This window comes from Equus caballus, chromosome 16 (genome assembly GCF_041296265.1).
Source record: "Equus caballus isolate H_3958 breed thoroughbred chromosome 16, TB-T2T, whole genome shotgun sequence".
Classification (NCBI taxonomy): domain Eukaryota; kingdom Metazoa; phylum Chordata; class Mammalia; order Perissodactyla; family Equidae; genus Equus; species Equus caballus.
In genome coordinates this window covers 17,756,708-17,775,388 of record NC_091699.1, presented here as the reverse complement: position 1 = coordinate 17,775,388, position 18,681 = coordinate 17,756,708, and the positions used below count along the sequence as shown (strand labels likewise).

At 54.2% G+C, this 18,681-nt stretch overlaps 1 protein-coding gene across 12 annotated transcripts in view; it reads right to left on the bottom strand.

Moving 5' to 3' along the window:
• The window catches only part of ATP2B2 (ATPase plasma membrane Ca2+ transporting 2), a 351,445-nt gene that overhangs the window by 180,110 nt on the left and 152,654 nt on the right, over positions 1–18,681 (bottom strand). For all 12 annotated transcript variants that reach the window (XM_023619749.2, XM_023619742.2, XM_070236860.1 and 9 more), the window contains one exon: positions 14,819–14,911. The gene's annotated coding sequence lies outside the window, so the exon portion shown is untranslated. The remainder of the gene's footprint in view (positions 1–14,818; positions 14,912–18,681) is intronic.

Sequence of the window (18,681 nt, the reverse complement as noted above, 5' to 3'; positions counted from 1 at the left end):
CAGAGAAAAAGATGGGGGCTGGAGGGGCTGAGAGCGGGCTTGGAGATCGTGCCTTTACCTTCTGATTTGTAGTGGGCCAAACTAAGCGACTTCCGCAGGCAGCGCATGACTACAACTCATAGGGTGGCCTTGAGGCTGCATTGCTGCAGAGAAACTCTCCAAGGGCCTTGCAGATGGCTGTGGGGACCCTCCGACAGTGCTGGCCCTTAAAGCAGGGTCTCCCCAGCTAAGAATGGGGCAAAACCTGTCCCCAGTCCTGAAGAGCAGGCTCTCAGAACAGTGTCTGCGCTGCACGTAGGGCAAGTGGATGTGAGCCAGACACAGCTGTGGCCTGAGACCCTCGCCAGCTACAGACCTCAAGGGCATAACCCCCACCACGGGCAGGCGGCCCCTCGATGGGCCCCAGAACTCACAGGCCTCACCTGTGCAGGTTTCCTGCCCCTACACGTCCTCACGGGGACGCAGAGCCAGCCCCACTTTCAGGAACTTAGCCCGAAAACCAGGAGGCACCAGAGAAAGACCCATAAATAGTCAGTTGAGCGATGGTGCTGTTTATTCATCCTCGAGAAGAAGACGTGGGACTCAGGACCAGAAACCCTTCACTGATGAACCTCCAACCTGAGAACTTTCACAGACACGAAGAAAGCCCCAGCCAGGGGGCGGTGTCAGCGACTACAGACGGGTGTTCTAGCCCCGAGGGCAGTTAGTTCCTTGAAACCTGGTGATTTCCCCATTGATGCTCATTTTTGAGGTGTCCTCTGGACGTTGTTAAGCCCGCCATGTCCAGTCAGCATGGAGCAGGGTGGGAACTGTATAAAGAGACTGTGGGACAGGGCTGACACGTCACTCTTCACAGCCCAGGGGCTTGTGTTGTCTCAGCTGAGCTACAAGGACAGAGTGCGAACACCGCAGGGAGTCTAGTCTGTGTGCCGTGGAGAAGCCGGAGGTGGCCGTGGGCCACACTTGTCGGAACTACAGCCTTTGCTGCTGCCACTGTCAGAACGCCTGCGACACGGCAGGGACCACGGCAGGGACCACGGCAGGTGCTTTCACATACAGCATCTCTGCTTCCGACAATAACTCTGCTGCGGAGGCAGACTTAGCCCCCGGACGGAAGAGGACACTGAGGGTCAGAGAGGGGAGGTGACTTGCCCGAGCCCACCCAGCCAGAAGAGGCAGAGTTTGGATTCAAACTCAAGTCTGTCAGATCCCAGAGTCTGGGTTCCCCCACATTTCACAGAGGTGAGGCGGCGGGGTTGGAGATGGAAAGACAAGGATGGTGAAGGGGGGGGCCCGTGGGGCAGAGACGAAAGGGAATGTGAGCCTCAGTAGTTAAATGTGTGCTGTGCACCTGTTGGGAGCCAGGCCACCGAGAGGAGACGCGCACTGTGCGGGCCCTCCAGCCGCTGGGGGAGCCGTGGCCGCGTCCGCTAAGTCCTACTTGATCTGTCCTCCCTCCCGGGTTCAGCAGCTGACCCTACTCCCCTGGGCCGGCCCCTGGACCAGTCTGTGTCCTGGTTCCCATCCCTGCAAGGTCTGCATCCCCAGCCTTGGGCTTGGCTCTGGGCTCACTGGATGTTTGTGGACCCCCAGGCTTTGCTGCGCCTCAGCTGCTGTGCTCATCCCCTTATCACAACAGTCCTCTCTGTGAGGTTCAGAGAGGTTAAGTAGCTGGCCCGAGGTGGTCCAGCCGGTAAGCGGAAGAGGCAGGATTTGATCTCACGCCTGTCTCACTTCATGGCCTGAGGCATGCCCTGTGATCCTGTCTCCCCTATGGCCACCGTGCCCAGCCCTTCCCACCTCCCGGCTCCTTCCACGGGGCGTCCCCTGCTTGGAGCACAGCCTCTGCTGAAGCCAGCTCCACACTCATTAGCTGGAGGAGATGCATTTTGGAAACCACCCAAGGAAAAGACACTTGAGATAACTTTCCTCCGTAGCTTTTGCTGCCAAAATGCGCTGAACCCCAACTGAGGGCAGGCCTCTGCAGGACCCATGTCGACGCTGCCCGTTTGGCTGGGATTTACAGCCAGCAGCACACTTTCCAAGTCATTACCTCACAGACCCAAACGGCAGCCCTGGGCTGGCTGTCCCGACCCTCCTCCTACAGATGAGGTGGCTAGAGACTCAGGAAGGTCATGGGGCTTGCTCAAGGTCACATTCCCCCCTGTGGTGACCTTGGAGAAGTCACGCTCCCTCCCAGAGCCTCAGATGATGATGGTGCTGGCTTCCCAGGGCTGCTCGGGGCGGGGCGGGAGGGGGGGGATGGGGTGGGTAAGGAAAGGAAAACGGGTGGAAGGGTCCAGCACAGAACCTGACCCACGAGAGGCGCCCCGCAGCTGACTCTCCAGACAAAGAAAATCCCAGACGTGTGGATGGTCAGGGAAAATGAAGGCCAAGGGGGAAACTTTTCAAGCCCCCACTGTGCCAACAGCAGGCAGGCCGCTGCGGATAGCTACTGTGCCCATTGGTGCTGTCTACTCCTCGGCACGCGCGGTCGCATTTCACCTTCATTACAAGGGACAATTTCTCTCCCCAGTTCACAGAGGAGGAAAGAGACGTGCAGACACGTTAGGCAAGTGGGAACCAAAGGGCAGTTTTTCAACAGCAAAGAAAAAACAACTCAAGTTCAGAGTAAGACAAGCCTGTAAAGTAACCCTCTGCCCCCAAAAGACCCCTCCGGAACTTCTCTCCAGAACATCTCCTTTCTCTCCTCAACCCCTCCAGCTCTCACTTAGCAACTTCCTTGACCTCAGAGTTTACAGCTAGCCGCCTCCCTCAGCCTGAGGTTCAGGAGCCCCTGGGAACCCCGGCCCCCACCTGCTGGGCCAGGCCAGGAGTGACGCTGGGCTCGGTCCCTTGGGAATCTCTGCTCTGTTTTGGGGAGTGGGGGCACTCCTGCCTCACACTCAGCCGTGCCCCTGAGGCATGGCGCATCTGGTTAACAAACATCCTGTTTCCTGGAAATAGGAAGAACCCCGCCTGGTCCTGTCTCTGGAGCCTCTCCCACCTGGAAGTCTGGGTGATTCCCCGGGGACCCCCGTGTCACCTGCAGCCAGGAGAGGGGAATGAGGGATGCTCGTCGGCTCCACTAAGCAGTCAGACCCAACAGGTCCAAGCATTTCTCTCTGGGCCTCAGTTTCCTGTTCTCTAAATTGCAGGAGAAAAATAAAAGAAAGCAAACTGGCAGGACCAGACTGGGGCAGGAGCCGCAAACCAACCGCTCGGGAGAGCAGCCAGCTTAAAATAAATTTGTTTGTTTTGCTAGAGCTTAAAATAAAAATTGAACTAAGTGCCAATGTTTAAAAATTGGGAGATCGTGCATAAGAATCCAGATTTCTGGCTTCTCGTATAATATTGGAAGTGCTGCCCACCGGGCGTTGGCTGGAGGTGGGGGAGGCCGGAGAGATGGGCAGCAGGTCACCAGGTCAGCCCTCTCGCCATCTGACTCCATCAAGGGTGCGTTCTCGCCTGCATCCAGGAGGTAAGTGAGTTTGCAGCTCCTGGACCTCGCTGTCTCCCGAAAGCCAGGGCCCCTCCAGGCAAGAGGGTGGGCTTCTGCTATAAAACCTTTCCCATTTATTTCACAAACACTCAGTATATGCCAGGGGTTGTTTTAAACATACCAGGAACAGTCCTGAGTGCTATACACATACTAGTCAACTACTTACTTCTCATAACAACCTTGTGAGGTGAGTACCACTGTCATCACACACATTTTATTGATGAGGACACTGAGGCACAGAGAGGTTAACTCACTTGCCCAAGGCCACACAGATAGGAAGTGGCGGTCTTGGGATTTGAACCCTGGCAGCCTGACTCCCGAATCTGTGCTCTCACCACTGTATGAAGCTACCCACCCGCCTTCTCTGGGAAGTGGCCAGTCTTGTGGTTTTGTCCAAGTTTCCATGAGCCAATATGAAATCCAGATGATCACCCCTCCCCCATTTCTCCTTCCCTCCTCTCCTGTATGGATTACTTCCCTCCCTCATATGTCGATCAACTCCCTCAACCCTCCTAACAACCCTGTAGGGTGTAGGTACTGCCAGTATCCCCATTTGAAGATGAGGACATTGAGGCACAGAGAGGTCCAGTGACCTAGCCAAGGTCATGGGGCTGGAAGCGGCAGAGCCAGGGCTGGACCGAGGCCACCTGCTCCAGAGCCTGTACTCTCAGCACCTTTCTCTCCCCCTCACGCCCCCAGCTGCCCACCCTTGCCATTCATTTCTTCCCTCCTTCTGTTTTTCACTCACCCATCCATCCAACACTCAGCTCAGACCCTGGGCTGGGCATGGAGGACAGCTGTAAGGGGCATCGAGGTTGGGTGGAGCGGGAAGGTGGCATTCTGCTCCCAGACCAGGAACTGCCCATGACCACTCCCTCTGGAGCTGAGGCCAGTGGGAGAACTGGTTTCCAGCTGACGGCCCTGGAGAGCTCAGGAGGAAGCAGCAGAGGGAGGCCCGTGGCCCCCAGCAGCTTCCTGCAGGTGAGGCCCCAGCAAGGCCCTTGGAGATCCTGGGAGACCGGCAGCCGCCACCCATGGCCCAGACCCCACGCTTCACAGCTGCAGCACTAACCAGCCTCTGCTCCTGGCTCTGCCATCCATCTGCTATGAGATCCCATGCAAGGGGCCTCCCTTTTCTGGGCCTCAATTTCCCCATCTGTAAAATGAGGGTGTTGGGCCACTGGAGGCTGCAAACTGGCAGTTTCCCCGATTACTGACAGCTGACAGTAGGATGGTACATTCTTCACAATTTGAGTCAATATTGATATGTGGATATTAATGACAGTCCATACTTGATCCAAATTTCCTTAGTTTTAATCTAATGTCCTTTGCTGTCCCAGGATCCCACGCAGGTACCACACTATATTTAGTCACATGTCCCCTCTGGATCCTCTTGGCTGTGACAGTTTTGCAGAACTTTTTTAAAGTTAAATTTGAATGCCTCAGAAGGAAGGCTTCTGGGTACCAGAAATATTCTACACTTGGATCTGGGCGGTGGTTACAGGTGTACAAATACATGTGAAAATCATCCGGTGGTACCCTGAAGATGAGGGCACATCACCCACTTTACTGTAGGCATATCAAGCCCCAATAAAAAACAACTGAATGACTCTCTCCAACTTGCCACAGTCCCCAGCACTCCCTATTACACTCCACTCAGAGTTTATCATTCTTTTCTATCATCTGCTTGGCACCTGCAGCCACCACATGGTATATATATAAGCCTCTTCCAGTTTACTCATTTGTAAAATGGGTGTAATGATATTTTCTACTGGATAAGCCTGTAGTGACGATTAACTGAGATAACATATATACTATAAAGTTCTTAGCACAGTGCCTGGTGCATAGCAAGTGTTCAATAAACGGGAACAATTATTATTATTGCTCATGTAATGTTTATATCATTAAAACAAGTGCACAGCTCTCCTTTCTCCTTAAAGCAAGCCCTGTCCTCTCTCTCTTCTTCCTCCCCTGCCTCCTCTTATATCTTCGTCCCAAGGCCCAAACTGATGACCAGAAAATGGAGGAGTCATCCATGCCTGCAGAAGTGGCTCACATCTGCCAGCAGAGCCAGGAGACCACGAGGCTGACCCGGAGACCTGTCCCCAGTGCCCAAGGACACTCTGGTGGAAGCCGGGGCCCCAATCCCCCCCTTCGTAAGGAGCCCCTTGGGGTGCAAGGAGCTCTTCAGTTCCCAGACACTCGCCATCAAAAGCTGCATCCTCTCCCCCCAGGGGATCCCCTGGACAAGGACCCCAGGGGAAGCTGGAGGGCTTTTGGAGGGGGGCTGTGGAAATCCTGGGGAGAAGGGAACCTCCCACATGGCTCGCTGCTGGCCCAGCCTCTGCGGGATGCCAGCATCCCCTGTGAGGCTCCCCCAGACCTGAGCCCAGAAGCAATGAGGTCAGCAGGAGACAGGTTCTCAGACACTTTAGGGCGACCTCTGTTAAGGAGAAACCAAGCTCTGGGCAGGAGGTCCTGAGGGTTGACAAAGGCCAATGAGGCCAAGGAGGTGGGGAGGGGACTGGGGGTTGGGAGGCCAGGGCTGGGTCCTGTCTTGCCCCCTGAGTCGCCATGTGACCACTGGCAAGCCCCTTTCCATCTCTGAGCCTCCCTTTCCTGATAGTAATAACAACAAGAACAAGAATAAATAGTAACAGTAGCGACGATGGCGGCGATGATGGTGGCGGTGCTGATAGTGGCTCCCAACTTAAGTATGAGGCGTGGGGTGAGCCCTGTGTGTGCGCAGTGCAGTTTCACCCTTACTAGTACCCCACGCCGCAGGGCCTGTAAGGATCTCCATGCATGGAAAACCCGGGCATCGGAGGGTCAAGAACTTGTCTAAGGCTCCGAGCTAAGAAAGGCTGCAGACACAGGATTCGAACCCCAGTCCAGGCCGTCTCCTTTGCAGCTGCACCTGTGAGACCCCTAGTGGGTCTCCTAACTTTCCTTCCAGCTCTGGCCTCGCGGCCTCTGGAGGCCGGTCCACGTGCAGGGAGTCCCAGGGAGCAGTGAGGCCACTCAGGGGTATGCAGCACTCAGCAGTGCTGAGGGGCTGCATCTGTCGTCTCATCTGATCCCACAACAGTGTTGGGAAATACGTACTGTTGTCACCAGCCCCAGTTTACAGCGTGGGAAACGGAGGCACAGAGAGACCGGAGTACACGTGCAAAGTCACATACAGGTGTCAGGATCTGAGCCCGGGCCATCTGGCTCCAGGGCGCCCACACCTGCACGCTTGAGCAGCCCTCTGAGGGGAGGGGGCCCATAGAGCCCCCCAGGCCAGGCTCCACCTCGGTTTCCAAAGGGCTCGTGTGGCCCAGGCCTCACCCTCCACCCTCCCTCCCAGCCCAGGACTCCAAGGCCGGCAGAGCCCTCCTCTTACACCCAGCTGCTTCCCAGCACTGGAGACCCAAGTTCCCCAGGGGCCCAGCCCGTCCAGGGCCGTGGGCAGTGCCCGGCAGACCCGCCCTCCCATACCTGGGCTGCAGATGGTGGCGATTCCCCCGGTGTCCCGGCCAGGTCCCAGGCCACAGACACAAACCCTTGCTCTGACCTCTCGGCTTCAGCAGCAACAGCCACTGCAGACTTCTGCACCCCGCGAGGGGCCGTGGCACCTGGTCTGGCTGCCAGCAGGGTTGCCGCCCTTTCTGGCCTCGGGATCAGCGAGGCGGGAGGCTGGTGGGGAGGGGCGGGGGAGCACGGCTGGCCACCAGGGGCCATGGGCTGGCCTCGGCAGTGCCACGTGCTGGGCAAAACGGCAGCCTGTGCCAAAAGCAGCGTGGGGGGCGGGCACGGCTCTGCCCGGCTTCCTCCTGGGCCCCAGCGCTGGAGGCTTCGGATCCTATCAGCGGCACCCTGGCTCCAGGCCTGGCTACCTGGAAGTGCTCTTGTTCTGAGGACTCCCTGTACGCCTGGCTGGTGCAGAGTGGCCCTGGGGACACGAGGAAAGGGCAGCCACCATGCGTACATCAGGCTGGACCCAGGAACGGAGGCTTCCAATGAAACGGGTCATGTGAGTGTGGACGTCGGGGAGAGGCCAGGCTGGGAGAGGAGGAGGACCTGGGCCAGGCAGCCCGATCTCGCTTCCTCCAGGAAGCCGCTCTGGACTGAAGGGGAAAAAAGGCGAGAGTCTCCCACCCGGCCTGTGTCTTGGCCCCATGACACTCCTTGCTGTTCCCTCTCATAACGAGCCCACCCCCTTCTCTCCGTTTACAGAGAACAGCAAGGAAACGCGCTGTGTCCCGTCAAGCAGAGCACAGCGTCCCTTCTCCAACATCCCCAGAGAGGGAGCCCTTCATGGGAGCCTCCCAGCTCCCGGAATCCAGTGTTTGCTTTATCTGAAACATTTCAGGTGTGAGGAACTCACCCCGACTGTTTTTTTTCACCTTAACGTGAATTGATATTTTGCTCGTCATGACGGCTCCTATCTGACAAATCGTAGAACGTCTGTGCCACAAACATGTTATTTAGTGAGCGAGCGCCTGCCTCCACTTCCCAGCCTTTGGTTTTTTGAAATACTGTTTAAGTCGCACAGGGACCTGATGAAAAGCCCCCTTCTGGGCGGAGCCAGGGCAGGGACCCCAGCCTGGCGGTTCCGGGAGGCGGGCACTGGGTGGACGGGGGGCTCTGCCCGGCCTTTGCCTCTGCCGCCCCCCACGACGCAGCCCCCAGGGATGCGTGTGTCAAGCCTGGGCATCGATCGTAGCTTCCCGACTGTTCGTCTCTGCTCCTGGCTTCAACGCGGCGGGACTCCCTCACTTTGTAACTACGCCCCTCAACGGCCTCCTGGTACTTCCTTTCTCAACAGTGCTGAGCACCTGCTGTGTGTCAGGGAGTAGGGATCCAGAGCAAGACTTGGACTCTGTACCCAGGGAGCGTGAAAGGATCACGAAGACACTGATGAGCATCCACGTGCTCAGAGAGGGTAGGTCACTTCCTCCAGGTCACACAGGTGGGAGGAAATGGGGCATGATAGTCAGACCTATTTGAGTCTAAGGCCCAAGAAAACTCTTTGCACTGCCCCACTGCTCCTGGGGAGTTTAGAGTCTAGTGGGAGAGATGTAACTAAACAACCAAATAAGACACAAGACAATACATTCCACAGAGGAGTAGCTGAAGGGCTGCCGGGACAGAGAGGATGGAGGGACCAACTTTCATGGGGTGGAAGTCACACTGCGGATGGGTCCTGGGGAGGTGAAACCTGAGCAGTGCGTTCCATTCTCTAGCTTAAGAAATCAGATAACTCGTGTGGTTAAAACTGTGTCTCAAGTACGAGTCACCCAGCCCTCCAGGAGCGCTTCCACCCTCATGACCACTCTGTGACCTGTTTGCTGGCCAACCAAGGACCAGAGAGGGGAGGTCACTCACCCAAAGTCACCCAGCTGGGCCAGATTTGAGCCCAAAGTTCGGGCTGTCTCTACCACACCATGCGCCCCTCCACTTCCTACACATTTCCTTGTTTCATCCTCCCCTTGGTGCAGAGGGATGAGCAGAGTTCCCCAGAGACAGTGGAAAGGCACCCCCAGCACCATCTCAAGGCTTGAGGCAGACCTTAGTCTGTGACAAACGGCGCAGAGGAAGGTAGGTTTGAATGCAGCCTCCAGCCCTCCCGCCCACGGGTGGCTGCGAGGCCACCCTTAGTGCCCCAGTGGTTTCAGGTAAGCACTTCCTTCTGCTGCAGCTCCTCTCTGAAAACACGAATGTTCCTGGGCCGTGTACGCCCACCGCCTCCCGCCCCTGAGGGGGTGGAGCACCCTCCTGGACCTCAGTCTGGGTGAGGTGGTCCAGCAATATATCCAGCTCCACAGACATTGGATGGATGCCACCTAGAGACACGGCCTGTGCTAGGGGCTGGGGGTCCCTGCGAAGACGCCGTTGCCCCCAGCGCTCCAGGGATGGGAAGGGGCTGTCCGACTCGGCAGCCTTGGCTCCCAGCTCTGCCACCCCAAGCTGGAACTCAGAGCCTCCAAAATGGGCAAAATGAGGAGCAGGAAGAGGATGGGGGTACGGGAATTTATGGCACCGGGGGGGGGGGGCACAAACTCAGGCCCCCGGACGGCCGCACTAGGTCAGAGGCTCCAGGTGCCTCGCCACAGTCACCCGGAGCCACTGCACCTACAGAGAGCGGGGAGCAGTCGCCCCAGGTCACACAACAGCTCCCAGCAGAGCGGGCCTGCGAGCATGGGAGGTTTCCTCTGCCCGGCCAGACTGGACTGGACTGGCCTTCCTGGAGGCCACTCCTAAAGCCAGACAGAGCTGGCCAGGACCCATCTGGTCCACCAGCCTCGCTTGCAGTGAATGAAACCGAGGCCCAGAGAGAGAAGATGGAGGCTGCCAGCCAGGTGCCCAGCACCCTGTGAGGCCCTTCATAGGCATCCCTCACTCACAATGCAGGAACCATCTCTGCTTTGCAAATGGGGAGACGGAGACTGGAGAAGCAGCAAGATTCACCCAGGGCCGCACAGCCCAGACTGGCAGTGCTGAGATTTGAACCCAGCACCCAGGCACGTGCACGTCTAGTCTGGTCACTCTGACCAGTTCACAGCACAGTGTCTTCAGGGGTCCCAGCAGCCTCGGAAATACAGATCGATGGCTCTTAGCTCGAGTGATGTGGGACCCTCCAATATGTGGAGTAAGGAAGCTTATTTTAAGAATAGGGATCTCGAAAGAAGGGGGGTCTACCGCCCACCCTTCACCTCTCCAGGGACCCCAGACAAGCCACGGACGCCGTGGGGGTGACCGGCTCAGGGTCCCCTGCACTCCCTGTGCTCCCGGAGTCCAGCGTGCAGCCAGGCTGACAAAGAGCTTGGGTTCAAACCCACTTGCTCCTCAGGTAGGTAATGGCCCAAGAGCCCCAGACTGGAGTTTGCGAAGGCCGAGGCCTATGCAGGAATCTCCTGGGAGCTAAGGAGTCAGTGATTTTGAGATGGACATTGCCCTTTTGCAAAATGATGTAAAACATATTTGAGCCTATTTGAGAAATGTCATGAATGAGCTGGCGGCCCATTCAGAGTCCATCTCAAACCATGATGACAGTGTTACGGATTGAACTGGGGTGGGGGCACCCCACCAAAAGGTACTTTAGAGTCCTAACCCCCAGTACCTGTGAATGTGACCTTCCAAAGAAATAGGGTCTTCGCAGAGGCAAGCAAATTAAGATGAGGTCATTAGGGTGGGCTCTGATCCAACACGGCTGCTTTCCTTATAAAAAGGGGCAATTTGGGCACACACACACAGCAAAGATGAGGTGAAGGTGGGGGATCAGGGAAATGCACGCACACCCAGGAGTGCCAAAGATCACCAGCAAACCGCCAGCAGAAGGAGAGGGGTGTGGGACAGTCTTCCCTCACGGTACTCGGAAGGAGCCCGCCCTGGACGTTGGACTTCAGCCTCCAGGGCTGTGTGACAACAAGGGCCTGTTCCTTTAAGCCACCCTGTCGGGGTGCTGTTACGGCAGCCCCAGCAAACCAATGCAGATGGCGAGCCGACTGTTCCCAGCCGTGCAGGTGAGAGAGTCTGACACGGTCCCAGCAGAAAGAGGCCCGGGGTCCCCACAATCTGAGGCAGCTGTCCCCACCGGGGACCACCAGGAGAACAGAGACCCACTGAGCAGCCGGTGATATCAGGCCCCCTGCTGGATACCTTGGATTTTCTCTCCTCTTAGTCCTTCCAACATCCTCAAAAGGGAGGGCCTCTTACTCCCATTTTATGGAACATAAAATCGAGGTGGGAGAGTGTCTACACAACTTGCCCAGGGCTGCAGGGGCAGGACCTGAACTGGCAGAGGTGAGCCGCGCAGTCAGGGTGTCTGGCCGCCTCCCCAGACAGAGCCTGCACAGAACACCCTCCCCGGGGAACAAGGCCTCACCGAAGGGCTGGGCGTGTTCCCCAACCTCTTTGCTCCGTCCCCCGTATTTCGGACTCTGGGGAAGTCTGCTCAGGGGGAGGGCCCACGTTTTACTCCCTTCTCTCATTGAGGAAAACAGGATGGAAAAAGGATAAGACGCTTAAGAATCCTCAAGGACTTTTAAGGCCCTCGTTGGTGCAGGTTCTCACCCTTACAAAGCATGTTCCCGTGCGTTGTCCCCGCTGCCAGCACTGGCCTCAGATGGGAATCGCCGTCCGCACTGGAGGCGGGACCGGCTGCTTTGTAAATGAGCGTTAGTTAGGGCAGCCTCAGATGGCGCTCCAACGTGGAAATTCTGCCAATCGAATTTATTTATAAGGAAGGATGCTTGTAACTTTCACTTAAAAGGGATTTCCACTGGGACGTTTTGGGCGTTGTTCTGGCACAGACTGGGAGTGAAACGTTTCCCCTGAATGTTCTCTGACTCCATTAACCGCTCTCTCGGTTCACCTTCTCTCTGGAAGCTCCTACTGGCAAAGAAGGTGGGGACTCGCTCCACTCCCTTATCGAGGAGGTGACGTTTCGCTACTCAGCCTGTCTTGGCTCATCTTGGCGGTGGCAGGCGGGTCGGGCTCCGGGAGGCCCTTCTGCTTTGGCCACTGGGGAGCCCGAGGCTCTGGGGAGGACAGTGGTCTCCATGGCTCCTGGAGGGCCTGCCCCCACCCAGAGCCCCGGTCCAGCCAGGCCTGGCCCAAAGGGGTGCTGTGGCATGCTCACTGGACGAGCAAGGGGCCTCGACCCCAGACTGGGAAATGCAGACAGAGCCCAGTCGGACTGTTGGTTCTCCACTTTCCTCCACTTCCTCTGCAGTTTGCTAAAAACCTGGACTCCAGAGCCAGACCTCCCGGGTTCGAATCCCAGCTAGGGTAAGTAAGGCAGCACTCTGTGCTTCAGTTTCTGCTTTTATAAAATGGGGATGATGGCCATGCATGCCTACCTCATGGGCTGTTGTGAAGACTAAACGATTAATATTTTTAAAGCACTTAGGATAGGGCCAGCACTGTATTATGTGACTGCTATTATTATTGCGATTATTGTGATTAATTCATTCAGCCAACACGGGTTGAGGGCCCTATGTGTAGAGTCTCAGATGGACCAGCTTTGCTATACTTGCTGAGCGACCCTGGGCATTCTAGTTAACCACTCTGTGCCTTGGTTCCCTCTTCTGTGAAACAAAGGTAATAAAGCTACGCATATTACAGGCTGGTGGTGGGGATAAGGGGCTTGTCCCAGCGCCCGGCCCATGGAAAGTGCTTAGTAAGCCATAGGTACTATTATCATCATCGATGCCAGAGTTGCTGGATTCCTGCCGGGTCAGGCTGGGCCCTCCCCAGCTGCCCTGGGAGAAACTCCGATCACTTTGGACAGATCCACCGGAGCCTGGCCCCAATTCTTCCTGCCAACGTCCCAGCCCTCCAGACCCAGAACTTTGGCCCAGCCCTTCCTGGCACGCCGGCCACCCCCTAGTCATCTCCCAGCCCCAGAGGGACGTTTCCCAAACAGTCATCGGATCTCTAGAAGCCTCCAATAGTGGCTAGCATGCGTGCAGACTCAATGCAAACTCCGCAGGGGCCCTCGAGGTCCGGCCCACGGGCCCTGAGGTGCATTCCTCTGTCCACATCACCTCCGTGGGGCCCTTGCTCACCCTCCCCAGCCCACTGCCCTCCTTGCTCTTCCTCAGCCCCACCGGGCCACTTGCTCGTGGGGTCTCCCACCTGCCCAGCACGCTCTCCCCAACCCCGGACCTCTGCATGGCTGGCTGCTCCTGCCATCGAGACGTCCTCTCAGAAGTCCCCTCCTCAGTGACTGCCACCCTGTTTTGTTTTCTTCGCAGCGCCTGCCCCACCCTGGAGCCATCTCATTCATTTGTCTGGTCTCCTGTCAGCATCAGCAGCAGGAGGACGGGGCCTCACCTGTGTCATTCACGAGGGCACCCCTGGGGTGAATGCAGGCCTGACAGTGACAGCACAGAGGTGCTCAACAAACACCTGTAAACCAATGGATGGGGGCTGAGCCCTGACGCCAAGCATCCTTTGGGGAAACAATAATGCATCTCTGTTATATAATAAAAGAGGTTGAGGCCCTGGGTGAAAATTCCACCATGTGGTTGCCAGCCACTGGCCTGGGAAGCCTTTCAGCCCATCTCAGAGGAGGAGGGGGGATGTCACCTCCCCCGCCGTGGACCCTCACAGACAGCTCTCCTCTGTCTCCCGCCTGCCCATGCCCGTCAAAAGCTGCTGGGTTTCAACGCCCATGTTTCTGTTCCGTATTATCGATCGTTTAATATTCAAGAGATAGCATTAAATAAATATGTGAGCAATTATGTAATATGTTTGGAAACAATCTGGTTCATCCCAGAGTGACTGGGAGAGGAACAAAACTTCAGCCAAGCAAGAATCTGGGTGATCCCTGAGGGCGGGGACAGGCATGCGGCCAGTCTGCCTGTCTGCGGCCTCCCTGATTCGGGTCCGAGTTCCTCATCTCCTGGGCACCGGCGGGTGGGGTGGTAGGAAGCGAGCTCAGCATCCTGGGTTGCATCCTGGCTCTCCCACCGCCGGGCTGTAAGCGCCTTCTCTCTGGGCCTCAGTGTTCTCATCTGTGAAAGGGCTAACAACGCCTACTGGGCCCTCAGCTGAGACAGTGACTCTGAGCTCTGGCTCAAGGACATCCTTCCGGAAGGTAAGCTGTGTCTGATGCTGGAAGATGGGCAGCATGAGCTCTGGTTCCTGACAGAGGTGGGAAGTGGGGCACAGAGCATGGACTCTGAGGTTTGTAGATACACAGTACAAGGCGGACGGAGCAAGGCAGTAACAGAGGCCCAAAGGAAGGGCTCGGGTATGCAGAGTAAGACATGCTTAATCCCAGCCAGGAGCCAGGGGATCCTACAGAGCTGCCATATGGGCTGGCTCTGCAAGGCTGGGTGGCCTTTTGACCCCAGAGAGAGGCCTGCCCCATTTAACTAACATGCATCAGGCACCTAGTATGTTTATTCATCCAACAAGCATTTATTGAGCACCACTGTGTTCCAGCTACTCTGCAAAGCACTTTACATGGATTATCTTTGCTTGGCCTTCACGAGAGGAAGATGCTGCTGCCGTCCCCATTTTACAGACGAGGGAACCGAGACTCAGTTCACTGTGTGAGGCGATGCTGCCTTCCTTCTCCCCGTTCTATGCCATACTTCCTATTCAAATGCAAAAGGGATGGGGGGAATTGACCCAAACCAGGACAATGCTGCATAAATCATTCACGTGTCCCGGTCAGGGGGCGGAGGGAAGGTAGCTGCTGCCACGCACTGCTTTCCTGCTCAGCTGACCCTCAGTTAGCCACCCCCTGCCCTGTCAGCAGTGCTCTCTCCCCAGATCTGCCCCACCCCCAGCCCCAGCCAACCCCAGTCTCCAACTCACCCTCCACGTCTTCTGCTTAAATGCAAGGTATCAGGATTTGGAAGATGGGGCCCATGTCTTGCTGGCTCTGGGGACTGGGTGACGAATTCAGCTCTAGAAAAGGGGAGATGACATTGGTTAAGGATGGGTGACCTGACGGGGACCTGAGTCAGGATAGGAAGGGAACAGTGGTGTGGAGCGCCCCCAGGTGCCGGCAGTGGGCTGAGGGCAGGCGGGGCTGGAGACAGAAGACAAGCAGGGCTGCCTCTTCTCTCCACCTGCCCCCAGGGGCTGACCAGCCGCAGGGGGACCCAGCCCCTGCCTTTGCCATCAAGACACCCCTCCCAGGCCCTCCCAGGCTCCAAGCCCATCTTAGGAGAGGAAGTCCACCCGCTGGCGGGGGTGTCAGGATGGGTCCCACTGCCCTCTGTCCTCTGTTGTATGGCCTGCGAGGGCAGAGGGAGTGTGGCAGAGTGGTCACGGCGTGTGCTCTGGAGAGACAGAAGCCCTGAGGCAGGCGGCTTCATCTTTCCGAGCCTCGGTTTCCCCACCCGTAAGACAGAGACGATAACAGCTATCCTTCAGGGTCTTGTGAGGAGTCACTGAAACGTACTACCTGTGGGGCCCTGGCTCTGAGAAGCTCCGTGAACAGCAGCAGAAGTCAATCAGATGCTACACATCTCTCCGTCGGGCTCCCTTTATTTGCTTTTATATCCATTTATTCAATTATTTGTGACTTTTTATTTTGAAATAATTATTGATTCAAAGGAAGTGGCAAAGAAATGTACAGGGAGGTCCAGTGCCCCATCCCCCGGCCTCCCCCAGCGTCATCTCGCACAGCTATGGGACACCGTCAAAACCAGGCACGTGACATGAGCACAATCCATGGAGCTCGCTCAGATTTCTCCCGTGTTACGTGTCCTCGTGTGTGTGCGGGTCCACGCAATCTTATCACGTGCGAAGCTTTATGTAACCACAATCACAGTCAAGATACAGAACCGTTCCTTGGGCCACCACTTTATAACCGCCCCATTCCCCGGCTGCCATCCTCCCTGACCCCTGGCGACCACGAGTCTGTCCACCATCCCCATAACACCGTTCTTTCGATGATGTTTCACACGTGGAATCATGCTATGTGTAATCCTTGGGGACTGGAGTTTTCATGCACGTAATTCTCTGGAGATTCATCAGGTTGTGTGTATCGCGAGTTCATTCCTTTTTATTGTTGAATTCTATTCTATGATATGGAAGTATCACAGTCCATTTAATTATTCACCCTTTAAAGGACGCCTGGGTTATTTCCGGTTTTGACTATTACGAATAAAGCTGCTATAAACATTTGTGTAAAGGGTTTTTGCGTGAACCTAAGTTTTGGAATAAATGCCCAAGAGTGCAACTGTTGGGTCATGTGGTTTAGTGTCTTTTAGAAGAGAAAATTTCCTTTTTTTTTTTCTTTTGAGGAAGATTAGCCCTGAGCTAACCGCTGCCAATCCTCCTCTTTTTGCTGAGGAAGACTGGCCCTGAGCCATCCGAGCCCATCTTCCTCCACTTTATATGTGGGACGCCTACCACAGCATGGCGTGCCAAGCGGTGCCATGTCCACACCTGGGATCCAAACCAGCGAACCCCGGGCCACCAAAGCAGAACGTTTGAACTTAACTGCTGCGCCACCGGGCCGGCCCAGAACATTTCATTTTAAAAACAAAATGGTACAGAGTGGCTGTACCATTTTACATTCCCACCAGCAATCTATGAATGGTCCAGTTTTTCTGCATCTTTGTGAGCATTTGGTGTTGCCATTTTTTATTTTAGCTATTCTGATAGGTGTGACATACTTCTCCTTGTGGTTTTAATTTGCATTTCTCAAATGGCTGATGATGTCAAATACCTTTTCTTGTGCTTATTCACCATCTGCATATCCTCTTTGAAGAAACGTCTCTTCATGACTTTTGTCCATTTTCTAATTGGATTTGTTCAAAAATTTTTTTTTTACTATTGAGTTTTGAAAGTTTTTTTATATATGTCAGTTACCAGTACTTTGTCAGATTTTGTGGTTTGCAAAGATTTTCTCCCGATCTGTAGCTTATCTTTTCATCCTCTTAACAGAGTCCTTTCCAGAGCATGATCTTTTAATTTGGTGAAGCCCAATTTATCATTTTTTCTTTTTATGAATCACGCTTTTGGTGTCAAGTCCAAGAACTCTTTGTATCGCCCTAGATTCTGAAGATTTCCCACTTACATTGTTTTCCTAGAAGTTTTATAGTTTTACATTTTACACTTAAGTCCATGGTCTATTTTGAGTTATTTTTGTATAAGGTGTGAGACTTAGATAGAAGTTCTTTCTTTTCACTTTCGCTATGGACGTCCAAGTGCTCCAGCACTGTTTGCTGAAAAGGTTATCATCTTTCCCTCCACTGGAATTCTTTTGTCGAAAATCAGTTGGGCTTATTTGTGTGGGCTTACTTCTGTATCCTCTATTCCATTCCATCGATCTATGTGTCATCTGTCTGTTAACACCACATAGTCTTGGGGCGGCCCCGTGGCCGAGGGGTTAAGTTCTTGCACTCCGCTTCGGCGGCCCAGGGTTTCGCTGGTTTGGATCCTGGGCGTGGACATGGCACCGCTCGTCAGGCCATGCTGTGGTGGCGTCCCACATGCCACACCTAGAAGGACCCACAACTAAAATATACAACTATGTACTGGGGGGCTTTGGGGAGAAGAAAAAGAAAAAAAAGAAGACTGGCAACAGCTGTTAGCTCAGGTGCTAATCTTTAAAAAAAATAAAATACCACAGAGTCTTGATTTCTACGTAATACATCTTGAAATCAGGTCGACTGATTCTTCTCACTTTATTCTTCTTTTTCAAAACTGCTCTAGCTTTTCTCGCTCCTTTGCCTTTCCAGGTAAATTTTAGAATAATCTTTTCTACACCTACAACAATTTTGCTGGGATTTTGGTAGGAACTGCAGAGAACTGACATCTTCATCATGTTGAGTTTTCCAATGCATAAAAACAGTATATTGCTTCATTTATTCAGATCTTCTTTGATTTCTTTCACTGGCATTTTTTAGCTTTCAGCGTACAAATCTTGTACAGTTTTGTTAAATTTACACCTAAGTATTTCGTTTTTTTGAGTGACTGTAATGGCATTGTATTTTGAATTTTGGTGTCCACCTGTTCATCACCAGTATGTAGAAATACAAATAGATTGGTGTGTGCTTGTCTTACGTCCTGTGACGTGTGTAGGGTCGTTCATGGTGCTCCCTTACTGTTTGGATACCGGCAGGGTCTGCAGCAACGTTCCCTGTTTCATTCCTGATTTTGGTAATTGCTGTCTTCTCTCTCTCTTTCTCTCTCCAGCTCTCTCTCCTTCTCTGTCTTGCTAGAATTTTGTCAATGTTATTGATCTTTTCAAAGACTCGGCTCTTTGTTTCATTGGTTTTCTTGACTGTTTTTCTGTTTTCAACTGCATTGATTTCTGCTCTGATCTTTATTATTTCCTTCCTGCTGACTGATTTGGGTTTATTTCGCTCTTCCTTTTACAGTTCCTCAAGATGGGAGCCTCGATTATTGTTTTGAGACTTTTTCTCTGTGCTAATTATGCATTTAGTGCTATTATTTTCCTCTCAGCCCTGCTTTAGCTATATCCCGTGAATTTTAATACGTTGTATCAAACTTCATCAAATTTCATTTTCATAGAATTCAATACATTTTAAAACTTTCCGTTTAGACTTTCTCTTGACCCATGGATTATTTATATGTGTATCACTTAGTTCCAAGTGGGTGGAGATTTTCCGATTATCTTCCTGTTACCGACTCCTTGTTTGATTTTATTGTAGCCAAAGAACATACTCTGTAAAATTTCAATTACAATTTTTCCGAGG